The 25499-nt window shown below is 39.7% G+C and overlaps 1 pseudogene; it reads left to right on the plus strand.

Annotated features, from left to right (window-relative positions):
* Positions 1-20559, plus strand: part of LOC125164208 (5'-nucleotidase domain-containing protein 2-like) — a 39793-nt pseudogene extending 19234 nt beyond the window's left edge.
* The last annotated feature ends 4940 nt before the right edge of the window (positions 20560-25499 follow it).

A 25499-nucleotide genomic window follows, 5' to 3' on the forward strand; every position in this document is an offset into this window, starting at 1 on the left:
TTCACAGTGTAAAGTCTAAATTGTTGCAAAGCTTTAAGTCCTCTCTCTGCCAGTTGCCAGCAGTGTAACCTTAGCCAGATGACTTAGCTTGGCTTTATCACCAAGTTTCTGGGTTGCTTTATCTATAAGATGAGATCATTACTAGGACCCATGCCATAGGCTTGACATGAGGAATAAATGGGTTAGAAGAGTCAGGACAACGTTGGGCACATGGTAAGTGCTCAGTAAACATTAGCTGTTGGTGTTAACGTTAGTGGTTGCCTGGACTTGTGAGTGCACATTTAGGATTGCTGGGCATATTCTGCAGCCCACGTCTGCTCTAAAGACTTGTTATCACCTCCTCCCCACCCCCCCACAAAGGAGGTTTATCTGAATTGTTATTTTTGTCCTTGTTTGAGAACTGTTGGGCTGAGATGAAGCTGACTCTCAGAAGGCATTGTGGCTTCTAGGTTCCTTAGTAGAGTGATGCAAGTGAATTACAGAGGATCTCATGAAATGTTTAGAACCTCCTCAGGGGCTACAGGGTGGTCAGCAGAGGGAGCAGAAAGAAGGGAAAGCACAGGCAGCCTTTTCAGTAGTCACTTACGAGGTGGCTTTCTCTGGGATTCTTATATTAGAGAGGACTTGTAGAAGGTGAACTCCAAGATCTCGATCTGCACTTAGAATCCCCACAAAGCAACTCTTGTTGCATAGAGAGGGGGACCCAGTGATGGCCATTTCTCTGAGTCCCGGAGGTCAAGTCACATCTGACATGTGAGGGGCTTGGGCTAACATACAGAGCCGGGAAATGAAGGAGACTGTTCTGTGTGTGAAGGTGATGATAAATTATAGAAAACTGAGAGTGATTTCTAAAGAAGTACCATTGTTCCACCCCAACGCACCCCACACAGCCATTGGAAATTCACCTTGGACATTTGGCTGAGCTGTAGTAGCAAGGGTGGTTTCTGGTCCAAGGGACAGTGACTGATAGAAGAATTCCTTCTGCTGATTCACTCTCAGCTATGTTGTTCATTGTAGAGTTTGGTATATCAGCATTAACAAGTTCAGGAATTTTTCTTTTATTTCTACTTTGTTAAGAGTTTTGGTTTTGAATGGTATTGTATTTTATCAAATGCTGTTCCTGTATTTGCTGGGATAAACATATGATTTTTTTTCTTCTTTATGATAGTGGTGAACTATAGCAATAATATTTTATAATATTAAGTCCAGCTTGCATTACAGTGATGCAACTTACTTGGTCATGGTCTCTCGCATGGTGTACATTGTTGGAATCAATCGGGTGGTATTTTTTTAGAATTTCCTATGATTGGCCTATAATTTTCTGGTCTTAGGCTGTCCTTGTGAGATCTGGTATTTGAGGTTCTAGTAATCTCATGCAATGATTCTAGGATCTTTCTAGTATTTTAGTTCTCTGCAGTATAACTGTGAGAGAAAGATTACCTTTTTCTTGAATATAAATTAGAATATACCTCTCTGTCTGGTCCTAGTAGGACTTCCTTTTGTTATTACTGAAAGATTTTTAGCCTGCTACCATTTCTTTAATGGTTAAAGGCCAATTCCAGTTTTTAAAATATTTTTAGTTAATTTCCTTATGTTAGGATTTTTGGGGAGAACTGATCATTTTCATTCAAGTTTTAAAATCTTTTGCTTTAGAGTGGTTCATGGTGTTCTCTTATGGTTTATTTTATTAATGTCTCTTTTCTTTGCGTTTAACTTTATGCGATGTTTTAGAGCTCTCACCCTATCTCTCTTGATCAATCTTGTGAGTGGTTTATTTATTTTATGAATTATTACAGAAGGATTGCTTTTGATTTGTTATTTTCTACTATTTATTTTTTAAAAACTCATTAATTTTCTTACAGCTACTGAACATACTTTGGAATTTTCTTTTGGTGAGGGTAATAGCTACCAAAGTTTCTCAGTATTGATTCTTCTGAAAACATCTTTAATTTCATTCTCTTTTTTTAATGTTTTTATTTTATTTTTGAGACAGAGAGACAGAGCATGAACGGGGGAGGGGCAGAGAGAGAGGGAGACACAGAATCTGAAGCAGGTTCCAGGCTCTGAGCTGTCAGCCCAGAGCCCAACGCGGGGCTCGAACTCATGGACCGTGAGATCATGACCTGAGCCAAAGTCGGATGCTTAACCGACTGAGCCACCCAGGCACCCCTCTTTAATTTCCTTCATAAGAAATATTGGCTACTTTTATAATTCTGGGTTGACACCTATGTTCTGTGTTTCAGCTGTTCATTCACCATTTGTTCATTTAGAAGTAATATGGTTTATGGTTTTTGTCTTTTGTTTTTCTTTCTGGTGGTTCTTAAGAGTTTCTCTTTTTCTTTGGTGTTTGAAGTTTCATCATGGTAAGTCTGGATGTTGATTTAATTTATCCTGGTTGGCATTTGTTAAGTGTTTTAAAAAAAAGTTTATTTATTTACTTTTGAGAGAGAATCCAAAGAGGCTCACAGTTCTCAGCACAGAGCCATTGTGGGGCTCAAACTCAAAAACTGCAAGATCATGACCTGAGCTGAAGTCGGACGCTTAACTGACTAAACTATTGAGGTGCCACTTAGGTATTTTGAATGAGAGCGTTGATGTCTTTCATCAGTTCTGATACATCTCAAATATTATTATCTTCAACTTTACTGGCCAATTGTCTTTTTTTCCATATTAAACTGTGTCTTAACATATGTCAGACTTCTTACTGTATCTTCATTGTCTCTTATTTTCTCTTTTGTATTTTCTCTTTGGCCCCTTTATGATACATTCTGGTTAGCCAGATCTATCTTCCATTTAACGAATTATCTTTTGACATAGGTGTAAACTGATATTAAACACTTATATTTATAAGTTTAATCATTACAATTTTCTTTTCTAGAAGTCTTATTTGATTCTTAAAAATCTGCTTGGTTATTTTTTATAGTTTCTTGATACCTGCATTTTCATTAATGTCTTTTATTTCTTCAAGCATGATGTATATAATGTTTTCAGAATCTGTGTCCTGATATTTTTAGTTTCTGAAATTCCTGTATTTCTGACCCTTCTGTTGGTTGTTTTTGCTTATTCTTCTTCCTCGGGGAGCTTTGTTTCTTTGTGTAATTAGTTATTTTTCCTATGATTTGCTCATTTTTATTGTCAGTGTATTTTGAGGGCTTGATCCGAGTGACTCCTCCAGATAGGGCTGTGTTTGCTTCGGCTAAGCAAGTAGGAACATGACACTTCCTGGATCACTCTGAGTCATATTTATGAATTGGGTAATTTTGGTCTGCCTTGGTAAAATGGGTGCAAATGGAAGAAGGCTACCTTCTAGTCCCGTATTTTCAACGATAACTCCCCACCCCCATTTCTCAGGTCTAAGTAGAGAGTTTGTTTCTATTCACTTCTGAGTGGTTTACAACTTGAGAGAGCAAGTATTATAAGCAGTGGAACTCTCCTCTTAGATTCCCCTTTTTGCCTAGGCTTTGAAGCTTATCTCTTATTTCTGCCTGTCATAAGGCCACAAAAACCCAGGTTTAGGCAGCATCTGGGAATCGTTCACTCTTCTGCCAGCTCATCTGTGCTTTTATGAAGATTTAAAAATCTTTTTTTTTTAAGCTAAGACTTTAAGTTGATTTCAGTGAAGGGGTGATCCCAGTACTTAAGCAACCTATGTCAGCAGAATCTGAACAGTGTTGGGTATTTATCTTAATGTGTATAAGAAATCACACAACTAGCATATCACGTTTGTGATTTTACTATATTTTACCTGATAAAATATTGTAATATTTTTTAAAATAAGGAGTGGATTTAAAATCGATTGAGAAGTGGTAGGTAGATCAGGCATAAATCATGAAAACAGTTATCACATGACTTCTGTATCGACACATCTCAAGAGTAGGCTTGCAGTGAAGGTGAGAGAAGACTCAGAGACCACTGAGGTATGCCGGACAAAGTTTACAAAGTCAAAGGATATAGAGAATGAAGCCAGAACAATCACAAGTAGGAGCAGAAAGATAAGCCAGATTTCTTAGGTCTCATAATTATACAAGCTTCTTTCTAGACCTCACAGTCTTCATCCAGGGGTCATACAGTTTTGGGTGATAACATGTGTCATTGAAGGTGACACCAGAGCGCCTAGAAGCTCAGCAGCCTTCCAGGTCTGCCTTAAATATGGATGACTCGAGCCACTTATAGGTAGGCTAGTGTGGGTCTGGGCTGGATTCCCCCTCATCCTGAGATGCCAGGTGCACCTCATCACTGTCAGTGCTGTAGAATATACAGTATGACTACAGAACACATGTTAGCATAGAACACTCAGGCCAGGAACACAGCCCCCATTTATCACCTTCTCCCCACCCCAGGCTGGCCAAATCTGGTTCAAAGATGTTTCTGAACTCAGTACTATGGCATGAAAACAAAGATCAGTTGCTCAGAATTCTCTGGCCCCAGAGTCCTTACGTGAATAACTGAAGTTTGGAAACACAGGTCTAGTGGAAATAGAGTTTGTCAGGAATTATAGATATCAGGAAAGATCTCAAATGGAAAAGATATCACATTCAAATTAGCCTAACTTGAGGAGAGTTTATTTATACAAGGGACTAATTACAAAGGCGTGTGTGTGGTGGTGGGGTGGAGGGAGACAAAAGACACAGCACAGAAACCTGGAGTTAGTGGAAGCAAGGTTTCATCACCCATAGAGCTGAATGGACAATGGGAAGAAGATATTACTAAAACTCTAAAGAAGAGAATGTCTCATATAGCAGCCACCTGTAGTGGCAAAGTGACCTTGTGTCAAGTGACACAGGCTGCCAGGGCAAATTAACAGGCTGGGAATCAGGAAAACAGATACTCTGTCCTGAATTCCCTCTCGCTCTCAGCTTCCTGCCGGCCAAACCAAACTGGAAGCCAGAGGACTTGGGAGCCTTATTGACGTAATCCATGCTAGGTAGTGAGCAAGGTGGAGAAGGAAAGAGTCAATTTGGAGGAGGAATTAAGTGAAAGATTTCTGGAATATCAGAAGAACTGATCCATAGTCCATGCTTAGTCAATAACTGCATCAATTTGTAAACCAACTGAAATCTCTAATACTTCACATGTGTAATCATGAGGAAAATTGCTACACTCTTCTTTCAACAAGAATTTACTTAGCGTGCCAATTACACTGATTTTCTTCACAATTTGTAGTTCATTCTTTCTAATTTCACCTACTTTATTCTCTTTGGATGTTATTCTGATTATAGTTCTTTCAAAACTTTTCCAAAATATTCTAGTTTTCCAGGATCTCTGCCACTGGCCTATTTTTTCCTCCTCAAAATTTTTGAACTGCCTTGGATAAAACCCATGTGGACGGAGTATTTATTGATATTGGGTCATGCTAACTCATTTATCACTTCTGTCTTACTGACTCTGAATTCAGTGCGGTGGAGTTTGTAGCCAGCTCAGAGGAATGCTCGATAGGGCTTTTGCCCTTTTTAAGAATCATATTGGTAATGATTGTATGGTATCCTTTATTAATGTAAATAATTCACTCAGGTGTATAGATGAATAATATAACTTTGATGGACTTTGTAAATTTTATTTGGTAATGGGATTCTTAAAACTTAGACCATTTGAATATAGACTACGTTGGTGTCTGATGAGGAAATAGTAGTTTAAATCAAGTGGCACCAATATGTCATATTGTGGTGAGAACCACATAAAGAAGAGGCACAAGGGACTTAATATTTTTTGATTACTTACCATAGGCCAGTTGATGTGTTAGGTATTTTGCACATGGAATTTAATTGAGCCACATAAACATTACAAGTCCAATGATTTGTACTGACTGACACATATTTTAAGCTTCCATTAAAATGTTATTACATAGCATTTTTAACGTCTTTACAACCAACGTAGAGTATTTGAGGTAGGAGTCTCTCTACCCATGGAAGCCCAGGAGTCTACTAGTATTTGATCAAAAGGTTCATATGTCATGGATACTTAAAGATGGCCAGTCCGTGGGTGGTTGTTGTGGCCCCTCCGTTGCTCTCTCTTCTTTGCTGGGTGGTTCTTCCAACTCATCATCACACTACCGCTCATGTTCTTTTGAAACACTCAGTCTAGCCATCTCACTTCTTTACTTAAAACTTTAATTTCAGTAACTGTAATAGCACTTAAATGAGAATCTAAATCCTCAACTCATATGAGGCTCTGAATGACCTGACTTTTTACTTCTCTAGCTTCGTTTCACATCATCTCCCCTACTTACACTACCATTGCCTGGACCATTCTTATCAATCTTCTTACCTGAAAAGTTCCTGTTTTTCTTTCAAGTTTCAGATTAAATGTCACTTTTCAAGGAAGTACCACTTGCCCTTCCCCTTCAGTAAGGTTCCTTGGTATTCTTTCTAATAGCTTCTCTCATTCTTCCATCAGATTCCTTCCTGAACCTTGTAAGTATATATTTATTTCTTTGATTGTTTCCCTAATGTCTGCCTTTCCCGTTAGACTGCATGTTCCATGAGGTCTCTTTTGTTCACAGTGGTATCGCTGTACGTGGCACAAGGCCTAATAGCTAACTCCACCTGTGCCAAATGAGAAAATAAATGACTGAAGCTGACCCCCTGTCCTTGAGATATTTTGTGTTAGAGGCACTGATGTGAGGAAATACTACCACTATAGTGTGGTGAGTGCTGTTCTGGCAGAGAATACACATGAGAGCACACACAGAGCAGGTCAGGAGTATCCTACATACAGGTTCAAGCCTTTGGTCCCTTTGGGAAAAGAATGACATCTTTCTTTTGAGAAAATACCATATTGAATATGTGACAATTCAACTGTAATAAGGAACTGAATGGTAGAGGTACTCAGAGGTGAGGAAGACACCTTCAAAGCTTTCCAGGCATTTGCATCAATACATTATCAAGGACTAAATAAGTATAAAGATGAACAAAATGAAATGCATAATGTAATTAGGATCAAAAGAGAAGTATACATTAAACTGTGTGGATGGTAACGGGCCTGATCACGCTAGGGGGAATTTTTGTTGGAAGAACCCTTTGAAGTTGACCTTGAAGCTACAGCAGGACCTAGGTTGGTGGGGTCAGGCAGTGGAATGTAAACAGCGAGATACATCCTACAAAGAGGAAACTAGGTAAGATAAGATAAACAGGACACTATGGGTGTGGTTTGAGGAAGTGAATTGTCTTGATTCCACTTGGAATATTGTTGTTTAGGATCTTCGGTAAGCAGAATTCTTAAAACCTCCTCCTTTGCCCCACTCCCACCTCAAGATTCCATTTTCTAATTCTTGGAAACTGTGAATGTGATGAGATAGAACAATTATGAATAAATTACTTTACATGGAAAAAAGAGTCTTTCTGATGTTGTTAAAGTGATAATCTTAAAGTGTTGATAATCTTAAAGAGATTATCCTGGATTATCCTGGTGGATCCAGTGTGAGCATATGAGCCCTTAAAAGCAGAGCTCCTTCCCAGGTTGGTGAAAGCAGAAGTCACCTTCAAAACACAAGAAGGATCCAGTGCATCATTGCTGGCTTTGAAGTAGGAGAGGCTACCAGCCCAGGAATGTGGGCAGCCTCTAGAAACTCTGGTTCAAGGAAACAGGACCTTAATTATACAACTGCATGACACTGAATTCTGCCAACAGTCTGAAGGCTCCTGGGAGGGGGATTTTCTCCAAAAGCTTCCAGATAAGTGATGGGTGGGCTGACACCTTCACTTTGATCTTGTGAGACCAAGAGGTTGCTCTGGCAAGCAATCCCTATCTGAGCATTCTGGGATTTCTGGCCTACAGGACTGTGAGATAATGAATAGGTGTTGTTTCAATCTGTTAAATTTGTGGTAACTTGTGGTGATGCATTAATAGAAAATACAAGGGCAACTGTGGATGGCTTTAAATACCAGACCGAGAGGTGTATATATTGATTGGGGAGCAGTTAGGAAACATCAGGCTCCTGTCGCTCTAGGTCTCCAACTCTGGCTAAGATAAGAGTAAGTACAATCAACCATCTGAAAAAACCAAGTTACTTCTCCCTCCCCTCTTGTTTGCTTAGTTGTGAGCATGGACAAAAACGGTAGTCAAGGCACCAAAGAAAATCTCTTTGGCTCTCCCATAAAGTAATTATGTAGTTTTTTTTTCCCCCCTCTTTGAGGCGAAGTTACGTCATCTATGAAGGTGTGTGAGGCTTATGCCTCAGTGTCACATTTCTATCCTAAAAGAATGTCTAAGAGCAGTGAAAAACAAAGGGGGGGCTTAGAGGGTATTGCTTGACTCATTTCATTCCAGGTTTAGGGGATACTGTCTTCCCCTTCAAGAAAAATGTAAATCAAAGCATGACTTTGGGACAAATACCAGGGTCTGGGGCCTTGCGGACTTTATCTTCCCAGGGGCCTTCAGTAGCTGTCACCAGCAAGCTGGATTTCCAGGAGTTTGTCTCGTTCTACCCTTCTTTTCAAATATGGACCATATCTCTTTCTCTTGGTTCCATTAACATAGTTTATGCAGGCTGGATTCCCAAAATGACCAGGGGAAAAAATGAAGAATACACAGAAGTGTAAGCAGTAGAGCCATGCGGTCATGCAAAGCCCACAGCTGTGAGTTGTTCACTAGAGTGCTCCACTTTGCATCCTGCCTGGAGACTATTGTGAGCACCTATGGTTTTTAGGATATCCAGGCCCAGGTCCCTGTGATGGCCTGCTATCCTGATGCCCGCCACTTGGGCATGATTCTATCAACATGTTAGTATAAACATTGTCTTCTAAACAAATTAATCTTAATGAACAAAGATTTCATTGTTTCCTTTTCTGATTAAAAGAGCACCATTTTTTAATTGTGTAATGGTTGAAAATAGATTAAATAATAAGGAAGAGAATTTTAAGTCCCAGAAGCTTATCATCTATTTACTTTACAAATGGACATATTTTTTTAAACATGGGATATTGCTCTTCAGACATTAGCTTTCTGCTCTTAATTATAGATTAGATAGCTTGACCTTTCTTCCATCATCAAGACTCAGAGTAATAGAGTAATAGAGTACCTTCGGCCTCTGATGAGATTTTCATTCTTATTAGTGATGTCTAGCCTCCTGTTCCTTAACACAGAGGTGTGGTTTTGTTGTTAAGAACCTTAAAACAGAGGATGCAAGCATGTTTAATTTAGCCAGCATGATAATTATGACAGTTTAACTTAAATACTCATAGGTAGAGGGTGCCTGAGTGGCTCAGTTGGTTGAGCATCAGACTCTTGATTTGGGCTCAGGTCATGATCCCAGAATCATGGGATCAAATCTCACATCTGGCTCTGTGCAGAGCATGGAACCTGCATAAGATTCTCTCTCTCCCTCTTTACGTCTCCCCCACTCATGTGTTCTCTGTCTAAAATATTTTATTGATTAAATACTCCTAAGTAGAAGTATGTACTGCCAAATTCACACATTTGTTTTACCCACCGAGCTCCTGTGGGCGTTTGAAATTGTGACCATCATGTTCAGAAGATAATTGTGGGACGCCTGGGTGGTGCAGTCAGTTAGGCATCTGACTTCAGCTCTTGTCATGACTTCATGGTTTGTGGGGTCAAGCCCCACGTTGGTCTCTGTGCTGACAGCTCAGAGCCTGGAGCCTGCTTCAGATTCTGTGTCTTCATCTCTCTCTCTACCCCTGCCCCACTCATACTCTGTCTTTCTCTTTCTGAAAAATGAATAAACATTTAAAAAATTTATTAAAAAAAGAAGATAATTGTAATCTAAAATAACAAAATAATCAGCCTTCTTATAGCATGAATTACATGAATATCTACTAGGAGATTGCTCCCTTCACACACACCCATTATCCCATTGCACATTAGGAAAGAAAGAAAAATAATGGCCCATTGTCAAAGGAGAAGGCCGTAACTGTAGTACAGATACAGATCAGATTTGAAGACTGGGGACTGGTCTTTGTATACACATCTTCAGAATTCTGTATCAGCCTCTAAGAGAAATTCAAATGTTCATGTCTGTAGGTCTGTGTTAAAATACTAATGATTGTGGATAGAGTAACACCGCACTGCACTGATGTGCAGTCAGGTATTACCAAAGATTAATCAATTATGCCAGTAAACATCATCTAGGATATTGAGGAGGCCTGGGTGAAATGATGCCCAAGATAAAAGAACAGAGAAAAAGTTCAGATTGTAATGCACTGTCTGAGGTTACATTCAAGCTGAGCCTCACAGTGAGGAACTTAAAGAGGGGAAATTAGTGAAAGGAAAGCGATCAAAAATGCTGAAAATAAATCTCACCTACTACAGTGTTTTGCTTGAACTCAGTTCTGCTTCCCAGGCCTCTCCAATTTTTTCTTTGGCCTTTCTGGTCAGATGAATTATTATTCCATCAGTGATCATAACTGTTCCAAAGAACAAACTATCAGGCACCACCCATCCAACCCTCTAGTTCTGAAGTATGCCAGAATATTCTTGGCCTGGGCTAGGATGAATAAATGGATGAGGAGAATTAAGTGCTGCTGACTGGAAAATGGTATTTTAAAGGCAGCCAAGGAGGTCATTCAAAGAAGACAGACAAGCAGATTATCTTTCTCCTGAAGGATCTGTAGCAGGAGCATTCCATAAAGAGAGTCCATTAAAGCTATTTGATCTAGAATGTCTTATCATGGATATTAACTAAAATATTAGAAATATACAGTGGAGTTATTTTCTTTCATAGTTTAAAGTTTTTCTGGATTGTAGTTTAAAACATTGTGTTCCCTTGGGACATTTAAAGAATTTTTTTGGTGAAACATCTTAAATTAATCATTTTGAATATTTCATCTAAATTGGATTTGATTATTTCATTTCTAAATTGTACATTAAAAAAGAATGTTTTTAGAGCTCTAACTTATGTAATTCTAGCTTGGTTTTCCTTGGGATATAAACCTCTATGAAGTATATTCTCCAGATTTTAAATTATTATTCTGTTATTTTCATATCACATTTGGTTTTCATACAGTCTTTCAGAATCTAAAATGAATATAGATTGTGTTTCCATAATCTGTAATTATCTTTGTGTAATAAAAACCCTTTTTTATTTCTCATTAGTTAAAAAAAATCAAAGAAGTCAATCAACCAACTACATTTATTCAATCAAAATCAGTAAGGACAATGAACTTTGTATTAAAATTAGCTTTAGGGGAGCCTGGGTGGCTCAGTTGGTTAAGCATCTGACTTCAGCTCAGGTCATGATCTCATGCCTCATGAGTTCGAGCCCCGAGTCAGGCTCTGTGCTGACAGTTCAGAGCCTGGAGCCTGTTTCAGATTCTGTGTCTCCCTCTCTCTCTGCCCCTCCCCCACTCTCTCTCTCTCTCTCTCTCTCTCTCTTCCTCTCTCTCTCTCAAAAATAAATAAACATTAAAAAAATTAGCTTTGCTCAGGGATTATTTCTCTGAAAGCTATTGTTAGTGTTTCTTTTAATTCCTATAGAAGTAATATCTGTGTTCCATAACTATATGTGTAACACTGTGGAAGGCAAGTTTCAGTGGACATTATAGCAATGAAATAACTTGGTTATTGATATCAATAATTCAGAATATATTATAACACATTACAGGTAAGATTTGTCTTAAGTCTTTACATTAAGAAGGGCAATAAAAGTTAGAACGGAGAACATCTTTCTCTTTCCTCAGTACCATTTTAGGAGACGGGATAAGTTTGTTGTTATGTGTTGGAAACATAGGCAGTGTAGGGCTTTTGCTGTAGAAGCTGCCATATGCTCGCTCAGCCTTGCTTCTTCATCCAAGACAAACAGCTAGACGATATGTGTCAGTATTCCTTGCAGTTTGATGTCACTAGACAACTGAATTCTGTCTAATACAACATGAGTAGAGTTCATGCATGACTTTTAGGCCGGGTCCATTTAAAACTCTTCCACCACTTTCCATGCATATTCATTGCACTGCTTTCCTGAGTACATGCAGAAAATCCAGGAGGAGATTTCCATGCCTTAAGGAACAATGGGAAAAGTCTGATTCCTGAATGGTGTTGACCAGAAATTCCCAATTGGACCCTGTACGTAAGAGACGAACTATATGGTGCACAAGACTGAGATTTGAGGGTTTATTTCCTACAAGCTACTTTACTACCCTAGCTAATACAACTTAGAACAAAGGTTAGAATCTCTGATAGGAAGTTTTGAGACCTTGAATTTTATTTTCTTAATAAATTCATATCAAAATAAAAGAAATTAAGTTTATATATAACTATGGGCAGTTCAGTCTTCTTTTTCCAAATAAGATTGTGAAAGCTGGTGAACGTAAGACAAGTAAAAACATTCTTATCTCTTAAAAGCCAGTGAAAATTTAAAAGTATAGAAAACATATACTAGGTCAAAATCAGTATCAAGAATTGCTTAAGAAAAGGAGAAACTCAGCAAAAGAAGTTAAATTGATAGTGGTAACAAATATTATTATATAGTAAATTATGCGCATAGGAATATTCGCCTAAATCCATCCTCTGCCTGTGATTCACAAAAGGAGATGTAACGGCTATAAAATGCTGTTTTGTTTTCAGGGGCATCCAGAGCAGGGTATGAAAGGTGAAGGTTTTTTGTGTGGTTTTTTTTTTTTATTTTTTTTAATGTTTGTTTATTTATTTTTTTTTTAATTTTTTTTTCAACGTTTATTCATTTTTGGGACAGAGAGAGACAGAGCATGAATGGGGGAGGGGCAGAGAGAGGGAGACACAGAATCGGAAACAGGCTCCAGGCTCTGAGCCATCAGCCCAGAGCCTGACGCGGGGCTCGAACTCCCGGACCGCGAGATCGTGACCTGGCTGAAGTTGGACGCTTAACCGACTGCGCCACCCAGGCGCCCCAATGTTTGTTTATTTTTAAGAGAGATAGAGACAGAATGCAAGTGGGGCAGGAACAGAAAGAGAGAGGGAGACACAGAATCTGAAGCAGGCTCCAGGCTCTGAGCTGTCAGCACAGAGTCTGACGTGGGGCTTGAACTCACAAGCCATGAGATCATGGCCTGAGCCCAAGTCAGACACTCACCCGACTCAGCCACTCAGGTGCCCCTGTTTGGGTTTTCTTTAAAGGTGTCAGCACATTTTCCACCTCTTCCAGAACATTAAATATTAAATATTTAAAAACCAGGTTTGGTTTTTTGAAAGAGGGGCAAGAACTTAAAGAGAATTGTGAAGAAATCTGAGTGCATAATCTTTCTGCGTTTTTGTTTCAGCCTTGTACAATTCTATCATTTAAAACTAAATTGACAGTATCTTTTTATAGTGACCTGTCTTTATTGAAAAAACTATTTAGTTTTCTGAAAAACAATGATTTTTGCATTCAGTTCTCATTGGTTTACATAATATTCATCAAAAACTTGCTTTGGCAGCCATAGATAGGATAGATTTTATAGTAGACTGATTGACTCTTGGTAACCACCCATGTGGTAATAGCAGAGATTGGCTTTGTAGCAGTGAGCGTTCAGCATGCCATGGGCATTATGCATATTGCTTTACAGGGGGAATGTGGAAAGGTAATGAATCCAGAGAGCTGGCTCGGAGGAGCTGGGTTAAGAGAATGCAGACTCACGTTTTGATGATGCTCACTCTACCCACAGGGTCCGAGCTCCCTGACAATTTTTCCTCCACTGCTCAGAGTATGCCTGGGACATTGTTCCACCTGCTCTCCTCTGATGACCGCATGGGTCACCTGTTCGATTCCTGACCACTTCTGCCAGACTCTTCCAAGCCACACACCATTCAGATAGTGGGTGCTACCACGGCTGTGTCAAGTTCTGTCGTGCCTGGCAGTATCACTGCTTCTCGTGAACCCAGTGATTCCCTGCTAGGCACTGTTCCTCTGGTGTGCTGAGGCTTTCAGGGTATCATAGCTATGCTGTTTGCAGAGTGTCTGCATGAAATGCTTGCATTCAATATTTTACAGAAATATAAGTGAAATAACTCCTTCGGGCTTGGACTGTAGTACTTGTCCTCTCCTCAACTCGCACCCAGCCCATGGCAAACCCATCTCCATATACATATATACATAAGGATTAGGACAGTAATTCAGATGAGGCTGGTAAAAATATAGATGCCAAGCAATTTTTACAGAAGTCTATGCGGTCTAGTCACTAATGTGGGTTATGATCATCTGCAAGACTCTAGTTTCTCTTTAGGATTATATATTTTCCAGGATTCTTCTCATTTTTTCAAGCAAATGTGCCTAGATTCAGGCTTTCCTGTTCCCAGAGAGAAATACATCTTAAGCTCATGATGACACTTGATAACCTAAATATAAGCTTAATTATAACATGGCTATCTCCTGAATAAAGCCTAGCCTAAATAAAGATAGTTTTCAGTTACCTATGTAAAGAACTATGCCAAAATTTAGCAGCTTAAAACAACAACCTTTTAACTGTATTATGATTTTGTGTGTCAGAAATTCAGACAGGGCTCAGCTGGGCTCTTCTTTGTCTCCACATGATGTTGACTGGGTTCGCTCAGTGATATTCAGCTGATGACCAGGTTGGACTGGGGGAGCCAAATTGCCTTCACTCGTGCCTGGGGCCTTAGCAAGGGTATCTGGAAAACTACTCTCCCCTGTTCTCCTATTCATCTCCATGTAGTCTCAGGACCTATTTGTTCTCTGCAGGATGTAGCTGGACTTCGCAGCAAAATATTTCCAAGGACATAGTGACGTAAATTAAATACTTGTCAGTGTATAAGACGTATATTCATATGTATATTTACACACACACGTATGTATATACATATATATATTATTTTGCACTTAGATGATAGATATATTAGGTATGGGTGTTTGGTTACAAGCCATATTCATGTGATCCCTCTAGTCAATAAAATCTCTAGTGTCAACTGAATATATTGATTGTTGATTTAGTGCTCCTACATGAATGAGGCTCACTTAATCCTCAGAAGAACCCTATTAGATAAGTATTATTATTGTTGTAACTTTAGAGATGAAGAAACTGAAGTTTAAAGGCTAAAGTGAACTTCCCAAGGTGACACAGAGAGTGGTAGCAAGTACTGCCTATGGTTAGTCCTGTGCCCCATCTCTGGAGTATCTTGCTTGGGGAGGGTGCATGGTAGAGCCTAGAGTGAATAAAGTAGGGATTGAGGCTCATGGGTAATGGAGTCTCTCTCCAGTGGGACTGGAGTCAACCCCATTAAGGGACCTAGGGGCTAGGTCAGGACGCAGCAGAGACCGAAATCTTGGTAAGAGCCAGTGAAAGCCCCACTTACCCCTCCTCCTCAGTCATAGCCATCTTTAGGCATTCACAACTAGAAGATAGAGCTTTTTTCAGCTCTATAAAAAGATAGAGGAAAGATAAATATATGGCTATTATCTGAACCAACTCTTCAACAGTGACCATTCCAGAGAGACTGATGGTCTGAACATACGAACTACTTTTGGCACACTGTCCAAGTCATTTACACTGGCTGGACCAGACACATGAACTAACCTGGATGTGATGATGGCTTGCACCATAGATATAATGGGCTCGAAACCCTGGTAAGTACCAATAATTGCATTACTCTTTAGTCTTACATGTAGACAGGAGGTTTTCATAAGACCAGTCTAAGAGTGAGGTCTTAGTCTCATCTAAAATCTCTAGGATGAGTGATGCCAGGCAACATGCTGGCAATTAGCAAGAAAAGAGTGGCCTCATTTGAAGTGTGCACATTCAGATTTTTATTGGGGTTAGGGAATGTATACATGTTACAGGTGTGATGATGAAAGTCAACACAAGGAAGGTCTGGGATGAGGGCTGCCAACACTAAGGGATAAACAGATCTTTACATAGAGGAGTTGAAGATAATTTCATATTGCTGTGAGCTCAGGAAGGGTAACAGGAGGGGTAGGAGATGGCTTAATTTTAAAATAAATTCAAAGTTTTACCTGTTACATGGTTCTGGACATTTTAATGTCAGTATCAAAATTGTTACTTCCAAGAACAGGAAAAATATTGTCCCATCAAATAAAAATAAAAGACATTGGAAGACAAAATAATGTTTTATTATTACATTTCAAGAATGAGTTGTGTTTGGGGTGCCTGGGTGGCTCAGTCACTTAAGCGTACGACTTTGGCTTAGGTCATGATCTCACAGTTCCTGAGTTTGAGCCCCACATCGGGCTCTGTGCTGACAGCTCAGAGCCTGGAGCCGGCTTCAGATTCTGTGTCTCCTTCTATCTCTGCCCTCCCCTGCTTGCGCTCTGTCTCCCTCTCTCTCTCAAAAATAAATAAACATTTAAAACAATTTAAAAAGAAGAAGGAGTTGTGTTTGTCCAATACAACTCTATATAATGCCACATTAAATGATGGTTTTCAATGATCAAATACATTAAACTGTTTAGAAGAGTTATAAATACTTTTAAGTCTATCACAGGAACAAATTTATAGTGTCTGCATATTCAAAAAAATATTTTTTTCATTTTACAGAGACAGAGAAAGAGCACATGAGCAGGAGCGAGAGGCAGAGGGAGAGAGAGAGAGAATCCTAAGCAGGCTCCATGCTCAGCATGGAGCCCAACCCTGGGCTCTATCCCTTGACCTTGGATCGTGATCTGAGTTGAAATCAAGAGTTAGACTGAGCCACCCAGGTGCCCCCCATTTTCAAAATTTAATTGTCATGTTACTTTCTCCAGAGTTCAAATATTGAACTCCTTAAATGTTATATAAAAAAAAGATAGTCTAAATAGGTAGTTGAAATAAACTAAATGAATAAAACAAAACTAAATTAAATACATCAACCACTAATATCTAAGGTAACTGGTTTATTTTCCATTTCTAATCCAAGTTTCTTTCATATCTTCATAAAACTGTCCTTCTTCACTTCTAGTAGCATCATACTTTTTCTTATGTTTGAGTTTCATTTTTAGTATGATTGTAGTATGAATATATCTGCTAAGCATATATCATGTCTGATATTTCAATTAGACATTGAAGCAGAACCTAGCTGTTATAAATATCTCATAATGATAACCTCTTTTCCAGTAGTGTCTTGGGATAATCTGTCATTGTGTAGACTTATTATATTTAAGTACCGTCAAAGCAACATTAAGACAGTGTTTTATTTTCATGAAACATCTGTATCTTCTCATTCACAGTTACTTACTGGCTCCTTATTTATTTATTATTTTTTAATTTCCCAGTGGATAACTGTGGCAGTTGCTTCTATATTTTCCTAGTGATAAATCCCAATACTTCATCAACCTTATATTTTAGCACATTAGTTTCTCAAATAGATTTCATATCACCGTATGTTTCTGCTGTCTGTTCATATGCTATTTTCCTTAATTCAGGAAATGAGGAAAAAAACTGTTCCTACTCTTTTTGCTGATACAGTATGTTATTATTTTATAACAGGCTTGAAAGTAACCTTTTCTTTTTAATTGCTAGGGAAGAACATAATGTGCACTGTTATCTCTATATAAATTAGAATCTCAGGATTTGCACAAAATGAAGTATATGAGTCTACATAGGAATGGTAACGTAAAAGATGAATGTCGAAGTGACCATCAGACTATTAGTCTTCATTAACTTAAGGGAGAGTCTGCTAGGGAGGAAAGGACCCAAAAGCACAAGAAAAGCAAAGAAAGGCAACCAGGGTCTCTCAAGGGAAGGGAAGGGAAGGGAGGGGAGGGGAGGGGAGGGGAGGGGAGGGGAAGGGAAGGGAAGGGAAAGGAAGGCAAGGGGAGAGAGGGAAGGGGAGAGAGAAGGGGAGAGGAGGGGAGGGAAAGGAAAGGAAGGGAATGGAGGGGAGAGAAGAGAAGGGAAGGGAGGGGAGGGAAGCAAAGGGAGGGGAGGGAAGGGAAGAGAGGGGAGGGCAATGGAGGGGAGGGGAGGGGAGGGAAGGTTTACAGAATTTAAGAAAAGGGGATGGGGCCTCCAACTTGGCTCAGGTCATGATCTTGCCATTCATGGGTTCGAGCCCTGCATCAGACTCTGCTGAGAGCTCAGAGTCTGGAGCCTGCTTTGGATTCTGCCTCTCTCTCTCTCTCTCTCTCTCTCTCTCTCTCTCTCTCAAAAATAACTAAACATTCAAACACACACACACACACACACACACACACACACACACACACACACAGAAAAGGGGATGACAGAAAAAGAGGAAAAGAGGGATGGGCAAATCTCAAACCATTCAGATATCCACATTACAGGTTTTGAAATTTATTTAAGGAAAACTAATCTGAAATTTGTGAAAATATTCCTTGAAGAGCCATGATTTTAGAATTATCTTCACTGTCATCAGTTTTCATTGTAAGTAGATTGACCATTTCAAACGGAAATAGGGCTTTTATGCAACAGGATAAAAAAACTGTAGGTAAGTTGTAATTGCTCAGGAAAGAAAGGCAACTAGAATTAGTAAGGATACTATTGACGGTTAATATCAAGGGGCACAATGGTAGAATGGAAAGGGTGTGAAGTAGTTCTTGAGGTGCCCCACTGCAGATGATCCCAAACACGGTTGGGCAAGTTAAATTTTCTGGGCCTCAGCTGCCTGTGGTGGAAAATGATAGATTTGTTCTAAGAAAACTTTAAAGTTCTTTTTTGAGTTTACAATTCAAGAAAAATGGTTTTCAAAGTCTTGTAAGAAAAGGTCGCAGATCTCTATCAAGATGATGTCATGCATTTACAAGATGTTCTGTTAGAACCCTAAAATTATAAGGAGCTAATTTAAAGAACATATGTCCTGGGGCACCTGGATGAGTCAGTCCCTTAAGTGTCCAGCTTGGGCTGGGGTCATGATCTTGTGGTTTATGAGTTTGAGCCCCACATCAGGTTCTGTGCTGACAGTGCAGACCCTGCTTGGAATTCTTTCTCCCTCCCTCTGTCTCTGCCCCTCTCTGCTTGTGCTCTCTCAAAATAAATGAATAAACTTAAAAAAATAAAATGAAGAACATATGCACAGTGGCACTCCAATGTAAATTTACTCAGACCATGTAAATCATTTGTGCCTTGGTGCTTATAGAAAATAGTACTGTTGGGAGGACTGTGTGGGCAACAGCGTGGTGTGTGGCAGGCATGGGGTATGGGGCTGTGGGAGGCCACTTAGTGCTGGCTGCTGTGCAGGGGTTGCTGGGGATAGGCCGTGAGCTACCTTCACCTCATCCTCCTGCCTTGGCCGTGGCCCCTGGGTCCCAGCATCCATAGCCCGAGGGCTCTGAGCTCTACCTAGCTCATTACCAGGACATGTGGAGACTGGTGCATGACTGCCCCCTCTGAGATCTGCTGTCTTCTGAACCCAGCAGCTATCTATGCCAACAACGAGATCATCCTGCCTGATGTTGAAGTCCATGGCTTGGAATACCACTACGTGCTGGCCCAATGCACAGATGTGTTGCACTCTAAGATCTTCAGTGCCACCTGTGACGTCTTAACACTACAAGTACCCAGAGAGGATCTGGAAATATGACTACGATCCCAGCTTTGCCATTGAAGGCCTCCACTACATTCAGAAGAGCCTTCCGATGAAGATTGATGCCTTCTAGTACATGATGCTGGGGGTGGCCTCCAAGGGCCTCCAGCCTGTGCCTGAGGAGGAGGTGATCCACCTATATGGGGACACCCAGTACATCCCACTGTACCAGATGAATGGCTTCTGTGGCAAGGGTCTTTCCATCCAGAAGTTCATGGACATCTCCCTGCCACAGATGGCACTCTGTCCTGCATGGTGAACTACTTCCTAGGTCACCGACCAAGCACACCTCTGCAAGGATGTGACGGGTGCCATTCGAGCCATGGATGTGAAGGGCCTCGTGTACCAGTGGATTGGGTGGGATATGGACAAGTACATCCTGAGAGGGGATGAGACATTTGCTATCCTGAGCTGCCTGGTGGCCCATAGGAAGCAGCTGTTCCTCACCACTAACAGTCCTTTCAGCTTCATGAACAAGGGGATGTGGCACAGGGTGGGTCCTGACTGGCGCCAACTCTTCAGTATGGTCATCGTCCAGGCGGACAAGCCCAGCTTCTTCACTGACTAGGGCAAACCTTTCATAAAACTTGATGAGAAGGGTTCCCTGCACTGGGACCACATCATATGTATGACTTCTTGCACCTGACAGAATGGGGTGGTCCCTGTGTGCTCTACTTCAGAGACCACCTGTACAGTGACCTGGTGGACCTCATGCTGTGGGTGCCATCCTTCCTAAGTTAGAGCGTGAGATTCACGTCATCACCATGGAGCAGTACAATACATGGACTCACTGACATGGCAGCAAGCACTCACGGGGCTGCTGGAGAGCGTGCTAACCTACCAGTATGCCAAATCGCTGTAGGTTCTGGCTGCCTGGATGAAGGAGCTGCAGGAGCCAAGGTGCATCGCCAAGGCCCCTTTCGACACTCAGTTTGGGAGCATGTTCACACCCTCCACAACCCCACCTACATCTCATGGTGCCACATGCCCTTTTCTGACCTCTACATAGCCTCCCCCAACTGTCTGCTCAACTACCATGTGCACTTCACCTTCTGCCCACACTGCAAGTCCTTGCAGCCAGAGGCACCTCTCTGGATGGACCAGCTCTGCACTGGCTGAAGGAAGACACCCTTCCTTGGCGACATGACCCACATCCACTGAGTGCACCTTTACTCTCCAGAACAGGGCCTTAACCCCTCATGCCCCGCCCACTCTGGGCATCAGTCCAGGGCAGGCAGCAAATGTGGTCTCTCTCCTGGAAAAAATAAAAAAGAAAGATAGTACTTTTGGTCAAACCTGAAACTCTGGCAGTATCTATCCTTTGTAGTCATGAACAGGGACTATCTTACAGTGCTCCCATCTTATGAAATGTGATGGGATTCATGTTTAGCACAAATTCCTCTATGGAGAAGTTTCACATTGAGTCCAAAGATGATGACTTGATTATTCATTCTTGACTTTTAATCTTCTTTGTGTGTGTCTGTGTTTACAGAAGATAAAAATGTAATTTCTATTATACAGCTATTAGAATGATTAAAATAAAAAACACTGACAACACCAAATGCTGGCAAGAATGTGAAGCCACAGAAAATCTCATTCATTGCTGGTGGGAATGCAAAATGGTACAAGCACTTTGGAGGACAGTTTGGCAGTTTCTTACAAAAGTGAATATACTTTTACCATAGGATCCTGTAATCATGCTCTTTGGTATTTACCCAAAAGAGTTGAAAACTCATATCCACACAAATACTTGCATGTGGATCTCTGTCACAACTTTATTTATAATTGTCCAAAATTGGAAGCAACCAAGATATCCTTCAGTAGGTGATGTGATTAAATAAACTGTGATATAAACAATGGAATGTTAGTACTGAAAAGAAATGAGTTACCAAGACACAAAGACACAGAGGAATCTTAAATACATATTACTAAGTAAAAGAAGCCAATCTGAAAGTCAACATACTGTATTAATCCAAACATATGACATTGTGGAAAAGGCATAATTATGGAGACAGTAAAAAGATTAGTAGTTGCTAGGCGTTAGGGACGTGGGATAGGTGACTAGCTAGAACTGAGGATTTGGGGGGCAGTGAAAGTATTCTGTATGATTCTATAATGGTGGATAAATGTCACTATATATTTGGAAAAACCCATAGAACTACAATACTAAATGTCCATCCTAACTTGGATGTTTGGTTAATTTTGGTACCAGTATTGGTTCATCGATTGTAACAAATGTCCCCATTCTGGTGAGGATGTTGACAAGGGGAGAGGCTGTGCATGTGTTGGGGGAGGGCACATATGAGAATTCTCTGTTCTTTCCTCTCAACTTTGCTGTGAATCTCAAAATGCTCTAAAATATAAAAGTATATTAAAAAGAAAATGCCTCCATTTTAATAAGTAGAAATGCCATCCTCCTTCTTGCTCAAAAATAGAAGAAAACAACAAAAACAAACTCCAGAGTCTTCCTTGAAGTCTATTGTGTTCATATACTGTATCGTATCTATTAGCAAATCCCATTAGCTCTATATTTGAAATTTACTCAAAATCCACCTACTTCAAAATTTGAAATTTACCTCAAAATCTCATGACTTCCACTGCTATCACCATAGTCCAAACCATCACAGTCTCTTGCATGGACCATTAAAATTGTTCTCTAAAAGATCTTTCTGTTCTACCTTTGATCCACTCTTCCTCCAAAGCCATCAAAATGTTCCTTTCAGAGTAGATTACAATGGACAAAGAATTTGATAAATGTAGAGAAAACATCTGACAAAAGGCAACCACTACTCATGAGAAAGATTCTCAGCAAACAAGAAATAGAAGAAAACTTCCTTAACCTGAAAAAAAGAATTTACTAAAAGCCTACAGATAATGAAATGCTTTCCAAGACTGTGGACAATACAAGAATGTCCACTTTCACTACTTCTTTTCAGCATTATATAGGAGGTCGTGCAATTAGGCAAGACAAAGAACTAAAGGTCATTCATGTTGAAAAGGAAGAAATAAAACTCTCTTTATTCACAAATGACATGATCTTATACATACAATATCCTAAGGAAACCACTAAAAAACTGCTGGTTGTAGTGAATGGATTCAGTAACTTTACAAGGTACAAGGAAAATACACAAAAAAAATCAATCATATTTTGATATACTGACAATGAACAATCCTAAAAATAAGAAAACAATTCCATTTACAGTAGAATCAAAATTGACTACATTATATTTCAGTTCAGAAACCCCTAGCAGTTTTTCTTCATAATTAGAATAAAATTCCCACAGGCTCATCATGCCTTATAAGGCTCAGCAAGTGATCTTAGTCCCTGTTACTTCTCTAACTTCCTCTCTTTCCATCATCCCTCTCATTCACTCTGCTTCAGTTCCATTAGAATCTTCTCTGTTTTTAAGTGTGGCAGGTGTGCTGCTTGGAACTCTTGCTTCTCAGATAGCTATGTGGTCTGCCTCTTCAGTTGTCTCTACTGCTACATCTTTGCTCAGATGTCAACATATTAAGGTCTCTCTCATCACCAGCTTAAAATGATACTCCCACCTCTGTGCACCCTCATTGCTCTATTATTCCTTATATTGCCACACACACACACACACACACACACACACACACACACACACACGTTCTGTTTATTATTCATAACATTTCATTTTGAGAATTTTCAAGTTTATAGAAAAACTACAAGAATAGTCAGCCAATGCCTTATATTATTCTCCTGGGTTTACCTACATCAATGTACATTTCCCAAGAACAAAATCATTCTTCTAAATAATCAAAACAAAACTATCACGGTCAAGAGCAATTGCACTGATCCAATGCTATTGTCTAATCTTTAGTCCCTATTTAAATGACTCACTTGTTCCAATAATGTTGTTTATAGCTGTTCTTTCTTCAATCCAGGATCCTAGAAGAATCATACATTACATTATTACATTTCTTTCGTCATCTTCAATCTAGAACAGTTCCTCGGCTTCTTTTTGTCTTTCATGTTATGAGAAAATTTGAGATACCTTTTCATTTCACTGTGTTTAATTATGTTCTCATGGTTCGAGTCTGGTTCAGCATTTTTGGCAGGAGTATCACATAGGTAATGCTTCCATCAGGAGGATGGAATACTCCTTTTGTAATACTGTCTTTTGGTAGGTTTTCCTCATTTTCTTGCTTCTTTATCTTCTTTTTCATCATTAGAATGTAAACTCTGTGAAAGTTGGAACTATGTCTCCTCTCTTCACTTTTTATCCTAGATCTCATAGGTGCTTGGTAAATATTTATTGAGGAAGTAACTGAGTCCACAGCCCAGCAGATCTGTCTCCCAACAGTATAGAACAGCTCACTGCCCCAGCCTGCCGTCAGGCACTACCAGGCAGCACAGACCTGGTACTGACCCTCCTGCCCAGATTGTGAGATGCTGAGAGGTCCAGAATGGGGGAGGAGTGCCTCAGAATTTGGGATATCAATTTAGAAAGTCATTGTTGAAGAGAGTTACTGGAGGGGTGTGGGAGGGGGGATGGGGGCTAAATGGGTAAGGGGCACTAAGGAATCTACTCCTGAAATAATTGTTGCACTATATGCTAACTAATTTGGATGTAAATTTAAGAAAATAAAATAAAAAAGAAAGACCTTGTTGATCATGTGTCCAAACATATGTATAGTTATTTACTTATGCATTATATTCACATGCTACTGTTCTAATCTGTTAGGTGTGTTATAAATGTATACATACAAGTTTTCTTAATGAGTTAAAAAGTAAATATAAAGTTTTATTTTCTTCCTAGACCCCAGTGTCTTGTTTTCCCCATTCCTGGGTAGAACATAAAATTTCCTTTTGGAGGTCACTGTTTTTACCTGTTCTTGAGCTAAGATGTTTTAGTGATTTCAGTATCCACAAAGTCTCTTCACTGATCAGAATTTTGGAAGAGGTCTCAGAATTCTTAGCTGACTCTGGACAATCTTATGTTACCTCATCTTATCAAATGCCAGCCATATCTTTTGAGGCTTTCCTACGAGACTCCTAAAAGTGCTCAAAATTGATAATATTTAACATAAAGATGCTCTAAGTACCAATTTTTGATTTCTAAATGTTCAGCCAAGAAATTTCTTTAGTTTTTGGAAAATGGTAAATTCTCAGAGCATAGTTCTTCCAGACCAGGCTTTAAATGATGCAGTTCAGAATGTTACCAGGAATCTGAATCATCTAGCACGCCTTTGAAAATCAGTCCCATAATTATCAGAAGGGCTCCTTTAATTAAATCCATGTTTCAGGATGCTTAATCCAAACTGAAACATTCCAGAAGTGTACTTACCGAAAATAATATACTGTGAGCGTTTAAACCCCGGGTGCTTTAAATCAGCTACACTATAGCAGGTCCTCCAGTATCAAGGTCTTTGTTCCTATTTAAAGTTTCATTTAAGGAGGAAAGCTTATCTAAGTGTAATATCAGTTTATGTCCTGTTTCTTTACTAATTTTTTTTGCATAGGTGTGTCCATATATACCCTCCTTTTCTTATGAAATTACATGAGATATGTTTGTCTTCAGGGCTTCAGCAGTTTACATTTTCAGTACACTTTAAAGTTACTCTTTACTACAGTTCTGTAATTTAGGGCACATTTGCTAATGAACAATCAAATGACTTTTGAAGGCACAAAGAACAAGGCTTTCAGAAAGGTTGTGTCTTTCCTTGTGAAATACAAATTTTCTGGGAAAGTAGGGTTTTGCTTTATCTTCTCAGCCATGTGCCTTTTAGTATTCTCAATGTTATTTATGGTGGTTGGATGTTCAATGAATTCATTGTGCTATTTATTTAAATTAAGGAGATAGTTCCTTAATATTTTCTACATAATATTCTTAGAATTTAAAAAAGGCAGCTTCACATTTTTGAGAGTTCAAAAGGTGTTGATACACTATTTCCTTCAAATGAGTGTACACTTCTTTTTTTTAAGTTTATTTTGAGAGGGAGAGAGAGAGAGAGAGAGCGAGAGAGAGAGCAAGAGAGAGCGAGCACAGGCTGGGGAGGGACAGAGAGAGAGGGAGAGAAAGAATTCCTATCAGGCTCTCCATGCTGTCAGTGCAGAGCCCGATGTGGGGCTC

The sequence above is a fragment of the Prionailurus viverrinus genome, chromosome A1, assembly GCF_022837055.1.
Source record: "Prionailurus viverrinus isolate Anna chromosome A1, UM_Priviv_1.0, whole genome shotgun sequence".
NCBI lineage: Eukaryota > Metazoa > Chordata > Mammalia > Carnivora > Felidae > Prionailurus > Prionailurus viverrinus.